Genomic DNA, 13,400 nt, shown 5'->3' on the forward strand with positions numbered 1-13,400 from the left:
GGTAGGACCAACTCCTGCGCCCTGTGAAAAGCAGAATTGATTTTTGGTAAAAAGGAGGGGTCTGGTCTCAAGACCACTCGATCAGAATGAAAAATGCACAAGTCCTTCCTCACGGATAGAGCTGCAATTTCAGATATCCTTCTAGCTGAGGTGATCGCTACAAGAAAGACCACCTTAAAGGTGAGAAACTGGAGTGGTACCTCCCTGAGAGGTTCAAAGGGAGGCCTAGTCAAGGCCAGGAGAACTTTGTTAAGGTCCCATGTTGGATATCTATGCACTACGGCGGGCGCAAATTAGAAGCCCCTTTTAAAAAGGCCTTAATGCGAGGGTGGTGGGAAAGAGAGCTGAAGGAGCCGCCAGTCACCACCGTTGAGAGGGCCGCGACCTGTCTTCTCAACGTGTTGGGAGAAAGACCTTCATTTAGGCCATCCTGTAAAAAGGCTAGAATTTGTGCTATAGAAGGAGAGCGAGGATTGACAGAGGATTTTCGGCACCACTTACAGAAGCTGTTCCAAGTTGAATCATAAATTCGAGTAGTGGAAGGCCTCCTGGCAGCCAGAATGGTATCTATGACCTGGGTAGACAAGCCTTCTTCAATCATTGTTTCCCGCTCAACCTCCAGACGGCTAGCTGCAGCCACTGTGGTTCTGGATGAAGCAGAGGTCCCTGTGACAGGGAGATCTGGTCCAGCGGGATCCTCCACGGCGGAACCACCGATAGACCGTGAAGATCCGCAAACCACGGCCTCCTGGGCCAATATGGGGCCACTAGTAGGATCTCCGCCCTCTCGAACAGCAACTTCCGAATTACCCTGGGGATCAGCGGAAGCGGAGGGAAGGCGTACAGGAGGCCGGGAGGCCACGGGCAACGCAGGGCGTTGTGGTTCTCTGCCCCGTGGGAAGGGAACCGAGAGAAGAACCTTGGTGTCTGCGTGTTGAGCGGCGAGGCAAAGAGGTCTACCAGAGGAGACCCGAACCTGTCTGCTGCTTCCCTGAACAACCGCGGATGCAGGCGCCACTCTGCTGGGTCCAACGTGGCCCTGCTCAGCCAGTCTGCCTGGACGTTGGAGACCCCGGAAATGTGCTCTGCCCTGATGGAGGAAAGATGCGTCTCTGCCCATCGACATAGTCGTTCGGCTTCTCTCATGAGGATGATGGAGTGGGTGCCTCCCTGACGGTTGATATGGGCTTTGGTGGTGGTGTTGTCCGTAAGGACCAGAATGTGGTGCCTTCTCACCTGAGGAGCGAAAGCTCGCAGGGCTAGGTATACCGCATGAAGCTCCAACCAGTTGATGTTGTGTCGTCGTTCGAAGGAGACCAAACTCCTGGGCTGACAGAGACTGCAGATGGGCCCCCATCCGGAAAGGCTTGCGTCTGTCGTAAGAGTGACCCTTTGGGGCTCCTTGAATAGATGACCTCTGTTGGTAGAAGGTCGAGTCCACCAAAGAAGGGATGAGAGAACCCTTGGAGGTATCCTTACCACTCGACTTGATGTGCTCCTTCCCGAGCGCTGGTACGGCAGAAGGAACCACTGCAAGGATCTGGAATGCAAACGAGCCCATGGGATAATAGAAATGCAGGAAACAAGTTTCCCAGAAGCTTGGATAAACTGAGCAAGGACGCTTTACCAGTTCGCCTGATAGTCCGGATAGCAGTATGAATACTATGAAGCCTCTCCTGGGAGAGGAAGACCTTACCCTTAACAGAGTCAATTACAGCTCCTAGGTGAGCTATGCGGGTGGAAGGGCTAAGTTGGCTCTTCTCCCAATTCACTAAAAACCCGTGATCTTGTAGCACTGAAAGGGTAACACTAGTATCCCTCTCGGCCTGCTGTCGGGAAGGGATACGATAAGGATATCGCCGAGGTAACAATGGATGCGGATGGGAACCTGTCTAAGATGGGCCGCCAGAGCTGCCAGCACCTTCGTGAAAGACCTCGGGCTGAAACAAGGCCGAAAGGGAGGGCCACATACTGGAAATGTTGGTTATTATAACAGAATCTCAAATACTTTGAGTATGAGGGATGAATGGGAATATGGAGGTATGCCTCCGACAGGTCAACTGACGTGAGCCAGTCCCCTTCCCTGATACCCTGTAAAATAGACTGTAGAGTCTGCATCTTGAACTTCTGGCGCCTGACAAAGCGATTAAGTCGCTTGAGATCTAAAATAGGTCTCCAACCCCCTGAATGTTTAGGCACCAAGAACAAGAGAGAATAAAAACCTCTTCCCCGTTGAGAGGATGGGACAGGTTGGATGGCCCTAATGTCAGCCAGATGTTTAATGGCGGAATCCATAAGAGCCCGCTTTGTAGGATCCCTAGAGACAGGTGAAATCCTGAAATGTTCAGGGGGGAGAGGAATTGTAGAACGAGTCCAAAACGCACGGAACTCCTCACCCAGGCATCCGAAGTGGACCTCTCCCAGAGGTCTGCAAAATGCCTGAGACGACCGCCTATGGGGAGAAGGTCTGAGGCCCTATCTGGGCCGGCGGGAGGCCCTGTGACCGGAGCCTCTAAAGGATCTCCTAAAGCTGCCTCCTCTTCGGCTCCTGTCTCCTGTATCACTTCGGTCGTGGTAGGATGACCGAAACGACGGGGAACCCTGGAATCTAGGGGAGAATGACGACTGGTATGGGGGCGAAAGGAGCCCCTCCGAAAGGGCTGGGACCCTCTAGACTCCTGCTCGCGAAAAGCGAAGGAAGAAACTTCTTCTTACTTCGAGTTTCCAAAAGCAAGGGTTCAAGGGCAGGCCCGAACAGCTTCCCTTCTGCCAAGGGGGCTGAAGCCAACTTGGATTTATTTTTAACATCGGCCTGCCAATGCCGAAGCCAAAGTAATCTCCTAGCTGTAACATGGGAGGAGATGGCCCGTGAAGCGAACTTAACCGAATGAAAGGTGGCATCAGCCGCGAACTCCGCCGCTGCTGTGATTTTTGCAATATCCTGATGGGCCCTGGTATTAGTTGGGGGGATATGCTGCTTGAGCTGCCTGAGCCACTTGATGGAGGAACGGGTGAAAAAGGAGGCGGCCGTGGCCGACCTGATGGCCCAGGCATCGGACTGGTGAGCTCGCCGAAGAGCCATCTCCGCCCGCTTGTCCTCTGGCTTCAGCGCTCCAACGCATCCGTAGGGCTGGAAGAGGAGGTCAGCCTCACAATTGATCTGCCTACCTCCGGGGTGTCTAACATAGAAGAGAATGCTGGGTCCAGATTAAACATCCTCTTATCCTGACTAGAGGGGGCGGGTGTAGGACCCACCGAGGCCAACTGCCTCGCAACCAAGTCTGAGAAGATTGGGGGGGTCGGAATAACTTCTGCTTCCACAATCGGTTGCCTGAACATGAGGTCATCTGGATCCTCCGAAGTCGATGGCGGTGGATCAGAAGGAGATTGAGAGGCCAGGCCTGAGCTATTCTTAGCCTTAAATAATAAGGACTTAAATAACTGGGGTTTAAAGAGGCCCACAACCGTCGGTTGTTCGGGAGAAATGCCCTCGCCCTCTGACATTTCCTCCATAGGGTCCCCGAGAAGGAAATCAGAATACTGCGAGGACCCCTCTCAGAGCCTTCCTCCTCCCCGAAGGGCTCAAAGCCCATTTCCTCCTGTTCCTGCGAGACCTCCTGAGGCTCCTCCCTCCTGGGGATGGGGCATCCGTATGAGAAGGTACCTGACCCTGCTGGGGCGCCTGCCCGGAGAGATCGACCAGATAAAGATTCAACGCCGGAAGTCCTCCCTCGAGAACCAGGTCTGGATAGCTGCTGCATTCCATCAGCTATACCCTGACGGATAGCAAATTGCATCCATTCCCTGATACTATCAGGGATGATGGTTGACGGCGGCTCCTCAGGGCGAAGACCTGCAGCGGTTGGCGTGAAGGTCGCCTCTGGAGTACGGGATGGCTGGCGGCTCCGGGTGGATGTACTGCACCTGGAGGGGGAAGAACGACTGGCAGGGGAGGGGATGGGCAGAGGTAGAAGGTGGGGTAGTTATAGTGTGCAGTTCTTTAGATCGCTTACTGAACTCCTTTTCCAGAGCTTTGTGACGCCTTAAGGCGCCCTTTGAGAAGCACTGGAGGAGTCCTTGTCCCTCTTACGAAGATAGTGCGTCTTCGATTTGGCCTTCAGGGAAGAGCCAGTTGGATTGTTCTCTGCCATGGTATCAAGGAAAAAAACCTTACAACAAATATGGCGGTTGGCACGCCTAGGAGTTCGGCTTACAAACGCAAACCGGTTTTCCCAAATCAGATCACGTCCCCCTTTGAATAAAAATTTTTTTATTATTTTTAATTTTTTTATTTTATTTATTTATTTATTTATTTATTTGAATTTGTTTTTTAAAACACCAAGTACTAAAAAACACAAGGAGAAAACTATCCAAAAATATCTACACAAAAGCTTGCTGGAATATATTATAAAATAACTAATAATAATAATTTCTTTTCTCCTTTTTTTTTTTTTTTTTTAAGGGCGGGGCCCAAGGACAGGGCCAAATAGGCACAAGGAGAAAATAATAATAAAAATTATTAAATACAAATCCAAATGAGCCGAATGAACGCAGAGGCCAAAAAATAAGGAAAGCAAAATAAGTATAATAGGTAGGCCTCTTTAGGCAGCCTCCCAACACAATGGGAAGTACGTGCCCGCGCCTCTGAACAAGCTGATTGATACAGACAGAAAAAGCCAACAAGAAAAAAAACCTCTAAAGGAAAGACAGCAGGGCCGGAACCACAGTGTCCTCCAATAAAAAAAGGGGCTCCACGCGGCCTGACGGTCCCGCTTAGGGCCTCAATCCACACAGCTTAAATCCAAAAACAAAATTTACACACAGCCAGGAAAAATATTATTTAAAATAAAACAAAATGGCGCCGCCACGAGGCGGTTCCAAAATGGCCGCCCGGCACGACGCGAGGCAATCAGAGGCGCACCAGCCCTATTCGCTACCAGGCAATCAGGAACAACGAAAAGCCAGGGCTGGGAGAGGAAGCGTTGCTTCCTCTAAAGCGCTCTAGGGGGAATGATAATAGTGCAATAAATCAAGGCACGGAGACAAGCGGCTGGATAAAGGCACGCTCGGAAATGCAGAGAAAGGGAGGAGGGGTGGGGGGCGAAGTAAAGCTCCGAGCCCTTAAACCCCTTCCTACAGGCAAAAAACGCCTCACCAATTAAATTTAAGAGCACACTATCAACGCAGGGACAAGGAGGAAAGGAATAAAGGCAAACCTGAACACTTAGAAGCAAAAAACTCTGAAAAACGGCCAAGGAACAAGAGATCGCTGCCTGCTTTCTCGAAGGCTGAGTGAAAAACTGGGAGAACGCATGGAGGAGCCACGTGGAGGAAGGAGGAGCGTTCTTCAATTATAACTCAGCCTGTGAGAAGGAAGGACTGAAGCACCTCCCACTCTCTGGATGCTCGCAGCAGTTCTACGGAGAAGTAGCTTGGACAGCCTAAAATACATGAAACATTGCAAAAATGGTTTACAAATAGTCTAAATAAATAGAATTCAGAACAAGCTGTAGCAGAAGGCAGTAAAAAGGAATTTACAAATATATGGCATAATGAATCTTGCTTGGCTACAAGAAGTTAATTTATAATTTATATAAATATCTAACATCTAAATATAACAATGAAAATTGGGTATTTATTTTATTGTTTCAGATATTATTACACTGGTTTGTATATTGCCTTTGAATGACAAGACACATGATTTGTCTAGTAAATGATGTACATATGTACATTTGCAAAGGCTGCATTCACTGTTCCAGAGGACAGTCACATTTTCCTAAGAAAAGATCCAGCTGCTTTAAGGATTTACAAATGTTTGGGAGTACCGCAACATTCTAAGAAGCACTTTTCCCGGTTTGAATCTGAAACTCAATCCTTGTAGACTCCTGGAGCAAATGCTATGAGATCTAGCAAAGTCCTTAGAGATCTAACAACAATGTACTTTGTGTTTTATTTCTACCACACTGGTTTCATTTCTCTTTCTGAATATAACAATAATGATCATATTTAACTTCTCTGCTAAAATTGATCTCTTTTTCAAGCCAGCAAAACATTCTTAGCTCTTGAATACATCTCAAAATAAAAATCAGTATTGCATAAGCAATAGCAGTTCTTTTAAATATGGTATTACAATGAAAAACCGTGATGTGAGCACTGTTGCATTTAAGCGTATTTCAACTGCCCAATTGATAATCTACATCAGTGATCCCCAACCTTTTTTATGCCGCGGCCCGGTACCGGCATCAGCTGGGCGCCGCCATCTTTTTTTGATGAAAAAGATGGCGGCGCCCAGCAAGCCAGCGGCCCGGTAGGACTTGTTCCATGGACCGGTACCGGTCTGCGGACCGGTGGTTGGGGACCCCTGATCTACATGACTAAATGTTACTACTTACTCAAAGGAAACACAGCAAAAATTGGGCCTGATGGAAGTTAAGAATAAAAAGGAATCTAAGGATTAATTTTACTTTATATCTTAATAAATCCAACCTCTACTCTAAGAATAATCAAGGAAAACATTTTAAAGACTCAGATATGGACCAATATAGACTGTAAAAATAGTGGAAGGAAACATAAGGAAATGTCAATATTTTAAGTAAGGGTACAGATAAATTAAGTCCAATGTAGGAAAAGGTATTTCTTTTCTTTTCTAGATAAGTATGTCTAGTTATTTTGAACTCCATTTTTCTTTACTCTCTTTGCTTAGGTTCTGCCTTGGAGTAGGATAAGAGAATACTGCTAGAGAAAAACAGATCTAAAGACCATGGGGGCTCATTGATGAAAGACTGATTTTTTTTAGCAGAAAGCTATCATTATTAAAGAGGCAGAGTTTACAATACTAAAAATAAATGTACAAACAAACACCCACCAACAAAGATTCTGTGTTGAACATCACAATCCCATCTCATTCAAACTCAGTTGAAGTATTTATACCTTTGTTTTGGTTTGTAAGATATCTCCTTCCCATATTATGCCAAGCAGCCCTAGAGGGATATTGTGACTCTCTTTTGAAATGGCAACTGCTAATTTAAACAAAGCAATTACCTTTTGCCCCGAGGATGCTTTGGAACATTGCTAGATATTCATTTTAAAAAAATTACAAAAATGAATCTACCCTCCTATTCTGGCTGTTAAGTTTCCAAATTTCTGAGGTCCCAATTCTTCAGAGGTCTTCCAACCTGAAGGGTTCCCAGAGAAAAGGCAACTATATATAAATGAAGCACATGGATTTAGAAATATCTGTTTGAATATCCATACCAAATATAGATCAAAGCACAGTTGCTATGATGAGTTTTGCTTGAGATAAGCATAAACAACCATAAAAGGAGAGTCTGAAGAAGCTGACTGTGATTTATTCATAAGAGTAAATTCAGTTAGGCTCCTAAAAAGTTTGACGGGTTAAATGCTAGAGACCTAAAAATCATTGACCCTAACACAATGTTGTGAGAAAACTCCAAATAGGGCATGCTGTTCTGCAGCTGAGAATTATCTCAAAAATGTCCTCATGGTTCTAAAATATTTTGTTCATGAGGATTTTTTTCCCAACACGTAGAATGTAATTCCCTAACAGTCATTTCCTCTTCACTCGTTTTTTTCCAAGTAGTAGCAAAATGGAGAAATATTTATCAAATACCACAAAGCTATTTAGGAATAGCTTTACTTTAGATTCATTTTTTCCTATTTTGATGCCCACTAGTTATGTCAGACTACCACCCCAAGAATTTCAAGGAAACATCCAGCATAATCTTTGTCGTAATCTCACTGTAGTGATTTCAGCTTTAGGAAGCCTGATCTAGATTAGTCTACATTAGTCTTTAAATTCATATTAGGCTTCAGCTATCTAAATTCTATTCCATTTCACCCATCAACCAAAGATAATACCACTGAGATTATAGGACACAGTTTACAGAGATGGATGGTTTCTTCCCTCAAGTGCAAATACTGCTATTACTAGCTAATGGGTTTAGGAAATGAAGGACCTATGCATTATAGGAACCTTGACACTAATGTTCAGGAGAACGTGTGGGACAAGTTTTCGCTCTCTTTATAGTTATAAGAGAGTAGAAAGTTATAAAAGAAAGTACTAGGTTATACTTCCTTCTTTCCATATAATTCAGTGAAAGTCGCTGACAACTGGACTTGCAGCAAGTTTGATACTCCAATACTGTATCTTTATGTACTAATTCTTGGTCATGCTACAGTTTGATAAAATTAATGAATTTAGAAAATGACTTTTCAATCCCACAAGAGTTACAGGGTCCTGGATTTTGGACACATATTTTGAGGTAACTTAAAATATGTACATTTCACCTAATTTAAAGTTACAAACAATCAAACAGACATGAGAGATTTAGCAGTATATTAGAAATACATAGATAATGAAGTATTTCCTAATTGCTTCTTTAAAAATACATGTAATAGTTAAGGTATTTAAAGAAAATGGTCTCAAAAACCCACACCAAACCAAGGAATATGCTTTTCTGTTATTTATTTGTTTATTCATAATGACATAGTTTCAAAAAAGTATCAGTTAGTGGGCAAGGAAAATAACTGAAGTTATAAAGTTGATGCTCAGTATAACATTAGAGAGAAATTAAAGTACATTTGTTTTTATGATACGAAAGATTACTGTATATTTTTGATGCCAAAGATGTCATTATTTATACTAAAAAAGTAAAAACTACTAAAATAGTATACATAAGTATTTAATTTATGATGCTCTCCTTTGTGTTCCAACCAATTTACAGTATTTTAACATACATAAAACATATGTAAAAATGTAAAAAGAATTTTTTCTCAGCATATATAATACCTTGGTTTCCAGGGTAAATGAAAATGATAATATTATAAAAAGAAAGGATTAGAAGAAACAGAGCTGTTGAGAGTAATATTATTTCATTAGATTGATGAGATGTGATAATATAATACAATGCACACAGAGCAAAACTCTGAGATTTAGTTCCCTTCCCCCTCCCCCCCGCAATTTAGTGATATGGTCCAATACATAATTTCCTTTCTTCTAATGAAGTGTGGATGGATTGCTCTATTTCACAGTTAACTTTTTTGTTACTCTGCTTTTTTCTAAATAGGCAAAAATGAAGAGACCTCACAGCCTAGATTTCACCAGCTTGTGGGTCCATTTATAATAAAAATAATAATTAAAAAAATTCAGACAAGGCATTTATTACACTTAATATTTGTGGGATATCTTCTGGGATTGAAAAGTCATTTTCTAAATGCATTAGCTTTATCAAACTATAGCATGACCAAAAATTAGTATATAATATGCACCAAGACAAATTCCTTGTGTGTCCAATCACACTTGGCCAATAAAAAATTCTATTCTATTCTATTCTATTCTATTCTATTCTATTCTATTCTATTCTATTCTATTCTATACTTTAAACATGCTTTTATAAGAATATAAGCTGTAAAACAAAACAAAAAAGGATTTACGTATTTGCACACATACACATATATAAATATGTTTTGCGTAGATTTCTATTCTCCCCAAAATTTCTATTTTGAATTTATTTCCTAGAAAAATGGGGGAAATGTTTTTTTCTGTTATTACTGCAACTTCTTTTAGAAGTTTCAATTTGAAGCCTGGGTAGACTTGTGATGGAAGGAAAATGTGAGAGATGGAAAAAGATTTGAACCCAAGAGAAACCTTAGCTTGAAACAATTTGCTAGGGTAGGGGGAAAACACCCTAGAAATGTATCCCTGGTTCAGAATTCAATAAAAATAGCAGCATCACTAAAAACTCCTAGTTTGCTACTATCAATGTTGAAAAAGAAAAAAAAATGCCTAGAGCAGTGTTTCTCAATTTTGGGAATTTTATGAGGTGTCAACTTCAACTCCCAGAATTCACCATCCAGCATGTATCCCCCAGTATCTGCAAAGCTGAACCTACCCTGAGGCTTCCTATTAAATATATGAAAATCGCAGTTGTTTCTGACTAATATGTATTCTGTCTTCTGTTTAGTTTTCCCATTCAAGGCACACCCTTAAATACTGGGTTCTGTGTCCAATATAAAAGAATCAAACTATAACAGGCATGGTTAAGATCAGCAGAGGGCCTCTGTTCTGATCCTGCCTGTTCATGTTCCTGTCTTCCAGGAATAAAGTGTTTTCTCCCATGGAAAATAAGTGTCTGTACTTGCCGCATACCTTGTAGCATTGCTAACCATCAAGACTATGTGAAAAAAGAAAGTCTGCAGAAGTTGCCATTAAAAATATTCAAGCTTTTTACTAAGAAAAGAAAAGTTGAGCAAAAGAGTTGTGACACTGCACTGAGAATCATGAAAAACTGGAAGCTCCACACAGTGTGGAATTGAGAAGATGGTCGTTCTAGGCCAGGGCTGTCAAACTCCCGACCCGCATGCGTCACACACTGGTCATGCCCATACTCGGTTTAATGAAGGGGGAAAAAAGCCCCGATACATCACGTGACGCCACCGTGACATGAGTTTGACATCTCTGTTCTAGCCAATTTCAATCCTAGCCTGGTCAGGGATTCATCACCTTCCTTTCACTTTAGCAAAGGGCTGAGATCCATTATCTTGATGCTACCTTGGATTGACAACACGCAGTGGGCTTCTGATGACTAAGATTAGATGCTTTATAAAAAATAGGCACCAAGGATGTCCATGCACGTTGCATAAGCTAAGGAAAAAAATGCAATATCCTTTGTGTGATCTAAAATACTCTAGTCACACTCAGACTTTTCTGTCATCGACAACTTCTTTCTCCCTTTCGTAATTGGAGCAAATTCTTGATAAAGAATTATATGTATAGCAATGTGGATGAATTAACTATAGTGAACTCACAACGAAGGAAGTAGCTTCTATTGTTACATACAAATTGGGTTTCAAGTTAACAAGGCTTAGTGAAAAAAACCAGATACCAGGTTTACCTTTACAGTAGCATTTGGATTGGAGATGAAGCACTTAAAACAAGTTGACACATCCAAGTAGATTCAATAGTTAAATCAATGTAAAAATAAAAGTGTATTCTTGATTCTTCAATGTTAGCATTTTAATAAAGTACAATTAGGTACAATGAGTTGTGCAAAATAGTAAAACAAATTTACTATTTGTGTGTCTGTCTATCATCTGTCATCTCTCTCTCTCTCTCTCTCTATCTGAGAGAATGAAAATACATGCATACACTTTTCTAAAGGGCTGTTGCGACAACTTCAATAAACCATTAAGTATAATCTGTATGTTTTCATAAAGCCACATATATTTTTCTAGAAGCAAAACTCATAGCTGACCTCTTGCTTATCTCCTTTTTTATAGGCAAAACTACTGAATTTCAGACAATTCACTTACAAATATTTGAGTAAAGACCAGTTTTATATGTAACCAGAATGAAACAAATGTTTACTGTCCAGATACATATTGAGTGAGCTCACTTTGTGGGCAATGCAATACAAGCCATTGCGGAAAGTACCATATATTCTTGTATCATAAGCCTATCCACTGATGTTTGAAATTTTCTTATGTTTTAATTTTCACAATTGGCTTATCTGAGAGTGATGCATTTTTCAGGGAGGGTATTTTGATTTAAAATTTGAGAGTCTCCTTATATGTGGATGAGCATATATGGGATATTTGGGTACTTTAAATAAGAATTTATATATTAATACATAAACACGCACATGCACACACACGCACACATACACACACACAAGTTGAATGCAATTTGGTGGTGTTTTTTTTGCCACCTAACATTCTTGGCTTATCCACAGATATATACAGTAAATAAGCTTCCTGAGGTCAAGCTTTTAGATTTTATTTTTCTTGGCAACAGTATCTAATGGGTTTGCCAATGCCTTATTTTGGGATAATTTTCTAAACTTTCCAGTTTAGCCTACAGCTCTGGGATTTCCTTGTAGTCTCTTGTACAAGTACCAATATTACATAGCTTTTTCAAGATCAGCCAAAGTTGACTAAACACTGCTGTTAGCTTGGTAATATATTATGCATTCCAATTAATTAGTCATACCACACAATTCACAAAAAGTTGTAAATTTAGGTTGGGATGGAAATAATATCCATTATAAATCTTTCATAATTTCCCACTTCTATTCTTGGAAACCATAGCCTATTACCCCCATTTGCAACACATTCCAGCTATAATCATTATTTTATAGTTCTTTGCATTTCTAAGCTACCATAAATTGTGGGATGCTCATTAAAAATTACAATAACTGCTTTTTATTATATTAAATCCTGCAGAAGACTGAAGGATTCATTTTAAGCAGTCATGAAAAGACACTCTTCCTAAATGATCTCTAGATCATCATTCCCTAGTTACACAGACAAGATTAGTGGTTGATGATTTTATATCCCACCCTTTTTTATAGAACTCCAGATGACATAGAATGTTCTCACCTGCTTTCATGACAAAAACAATCCTGTTAATAGATTGGACTAAGAGAGAGTAACCTTCCCTCAAATTAAGCGACCATCTTTCATAATTAAGAATTTATGGCTTTTCATTTGCTAGTGTTACACTGCCAATAATTACAAAACAACAAAAAGATTTCTGAGGATACAAATCCTCCACTTAATTCATAGAAAGGTTCATTTTAAAACCATTCTTCTTCAGGCTTGGTATGCCTAAAATAAATGTACTTATATGATAAAAAGGCCAAGAATCACTGATCACCAATTGCTCTCTCTAATGATAATAATATAGGTTTTTCAAAAATTATTTTTCAGAACAGCTGATCTTCAAACCTTCTACAGGACTATTACATTGTGTCTCTCTTGTTTATGGTGATTAGCTCAACTGACTGAACTTACTCAAACAAGGCTTCTACCCTTGAGGAAAATAAAAGCTACTGATTTGATCCCCTTTTCAATTTTCCTTTCTGTGCTACACAATACTAAGTGGGGAGGGAGAGAATCACTAACTCTGTAGAGCCCTCATTCAATTTTCATAAATGGGACTTAGGTTCTGCCTTGTTTTATAATATGGTTGCTATATACTTAAGAATAAACCTTTGCTTTCAGCACTGCTTCCTGGGCCATTACTTTCTGAGTAGTTATGCAGAATGTATGATGAATAACCATGTAATCTTCAGCCTGCAAAAACAATGGTGACATGTTGCGTTACAAGGAGCCCACTTAACTCATAGCTGGTTAAGGATTGCTTTGACTCCACAGCAGGCCAGCAAAAAAATTGGCCCTTATTCCTTCATATCAATCCTAGTGGGTAACAGACCATGAGCTGCTTGCTACGGGAAAATGACAAGAACTGCTTGCTTTCCCTTTTCTGTGGGGATCTGTTCAAGATTTCTCAGGGATGAAACATGAGTGACAGAATAAGATGCATACTGTTGATACTTCTGAAGAAAGCCGTTCATCACTTAACCTGGCACTTAAGGCTAGAA

General features: G+C 41.3%; 1 protein-coding gene across 2 annotated transcripts in view; it reads right to left on the reverse strand.

Moving 5' to 3' along the window:
• Positions 1–13,400, reverse strand: part of C3H1orf21 (chromosome 3 C1orf21 homolog) — a 148,021-nt gene that overhangs the window by 39,615 nt on the left and 95,006 nt on the right. The gene's annotated exons all lie outside the window — the stretch shown is intronic.

Source organism: Notechis scutatus, chromosome 3 (assembly GCF_049901735.1).
Source record: "Notechis scutatus isolate UNSWTSFEM ecotype Mainland chromosome 3, rNotScu1.2, whole genome shotgun sequence".
Classification (NCBI taxonomy): Eukaryota; Metazoa; Chordata; class Lepidosauria; order Squamata; family Elapidae; genus Notechis; species Notechis scutatus.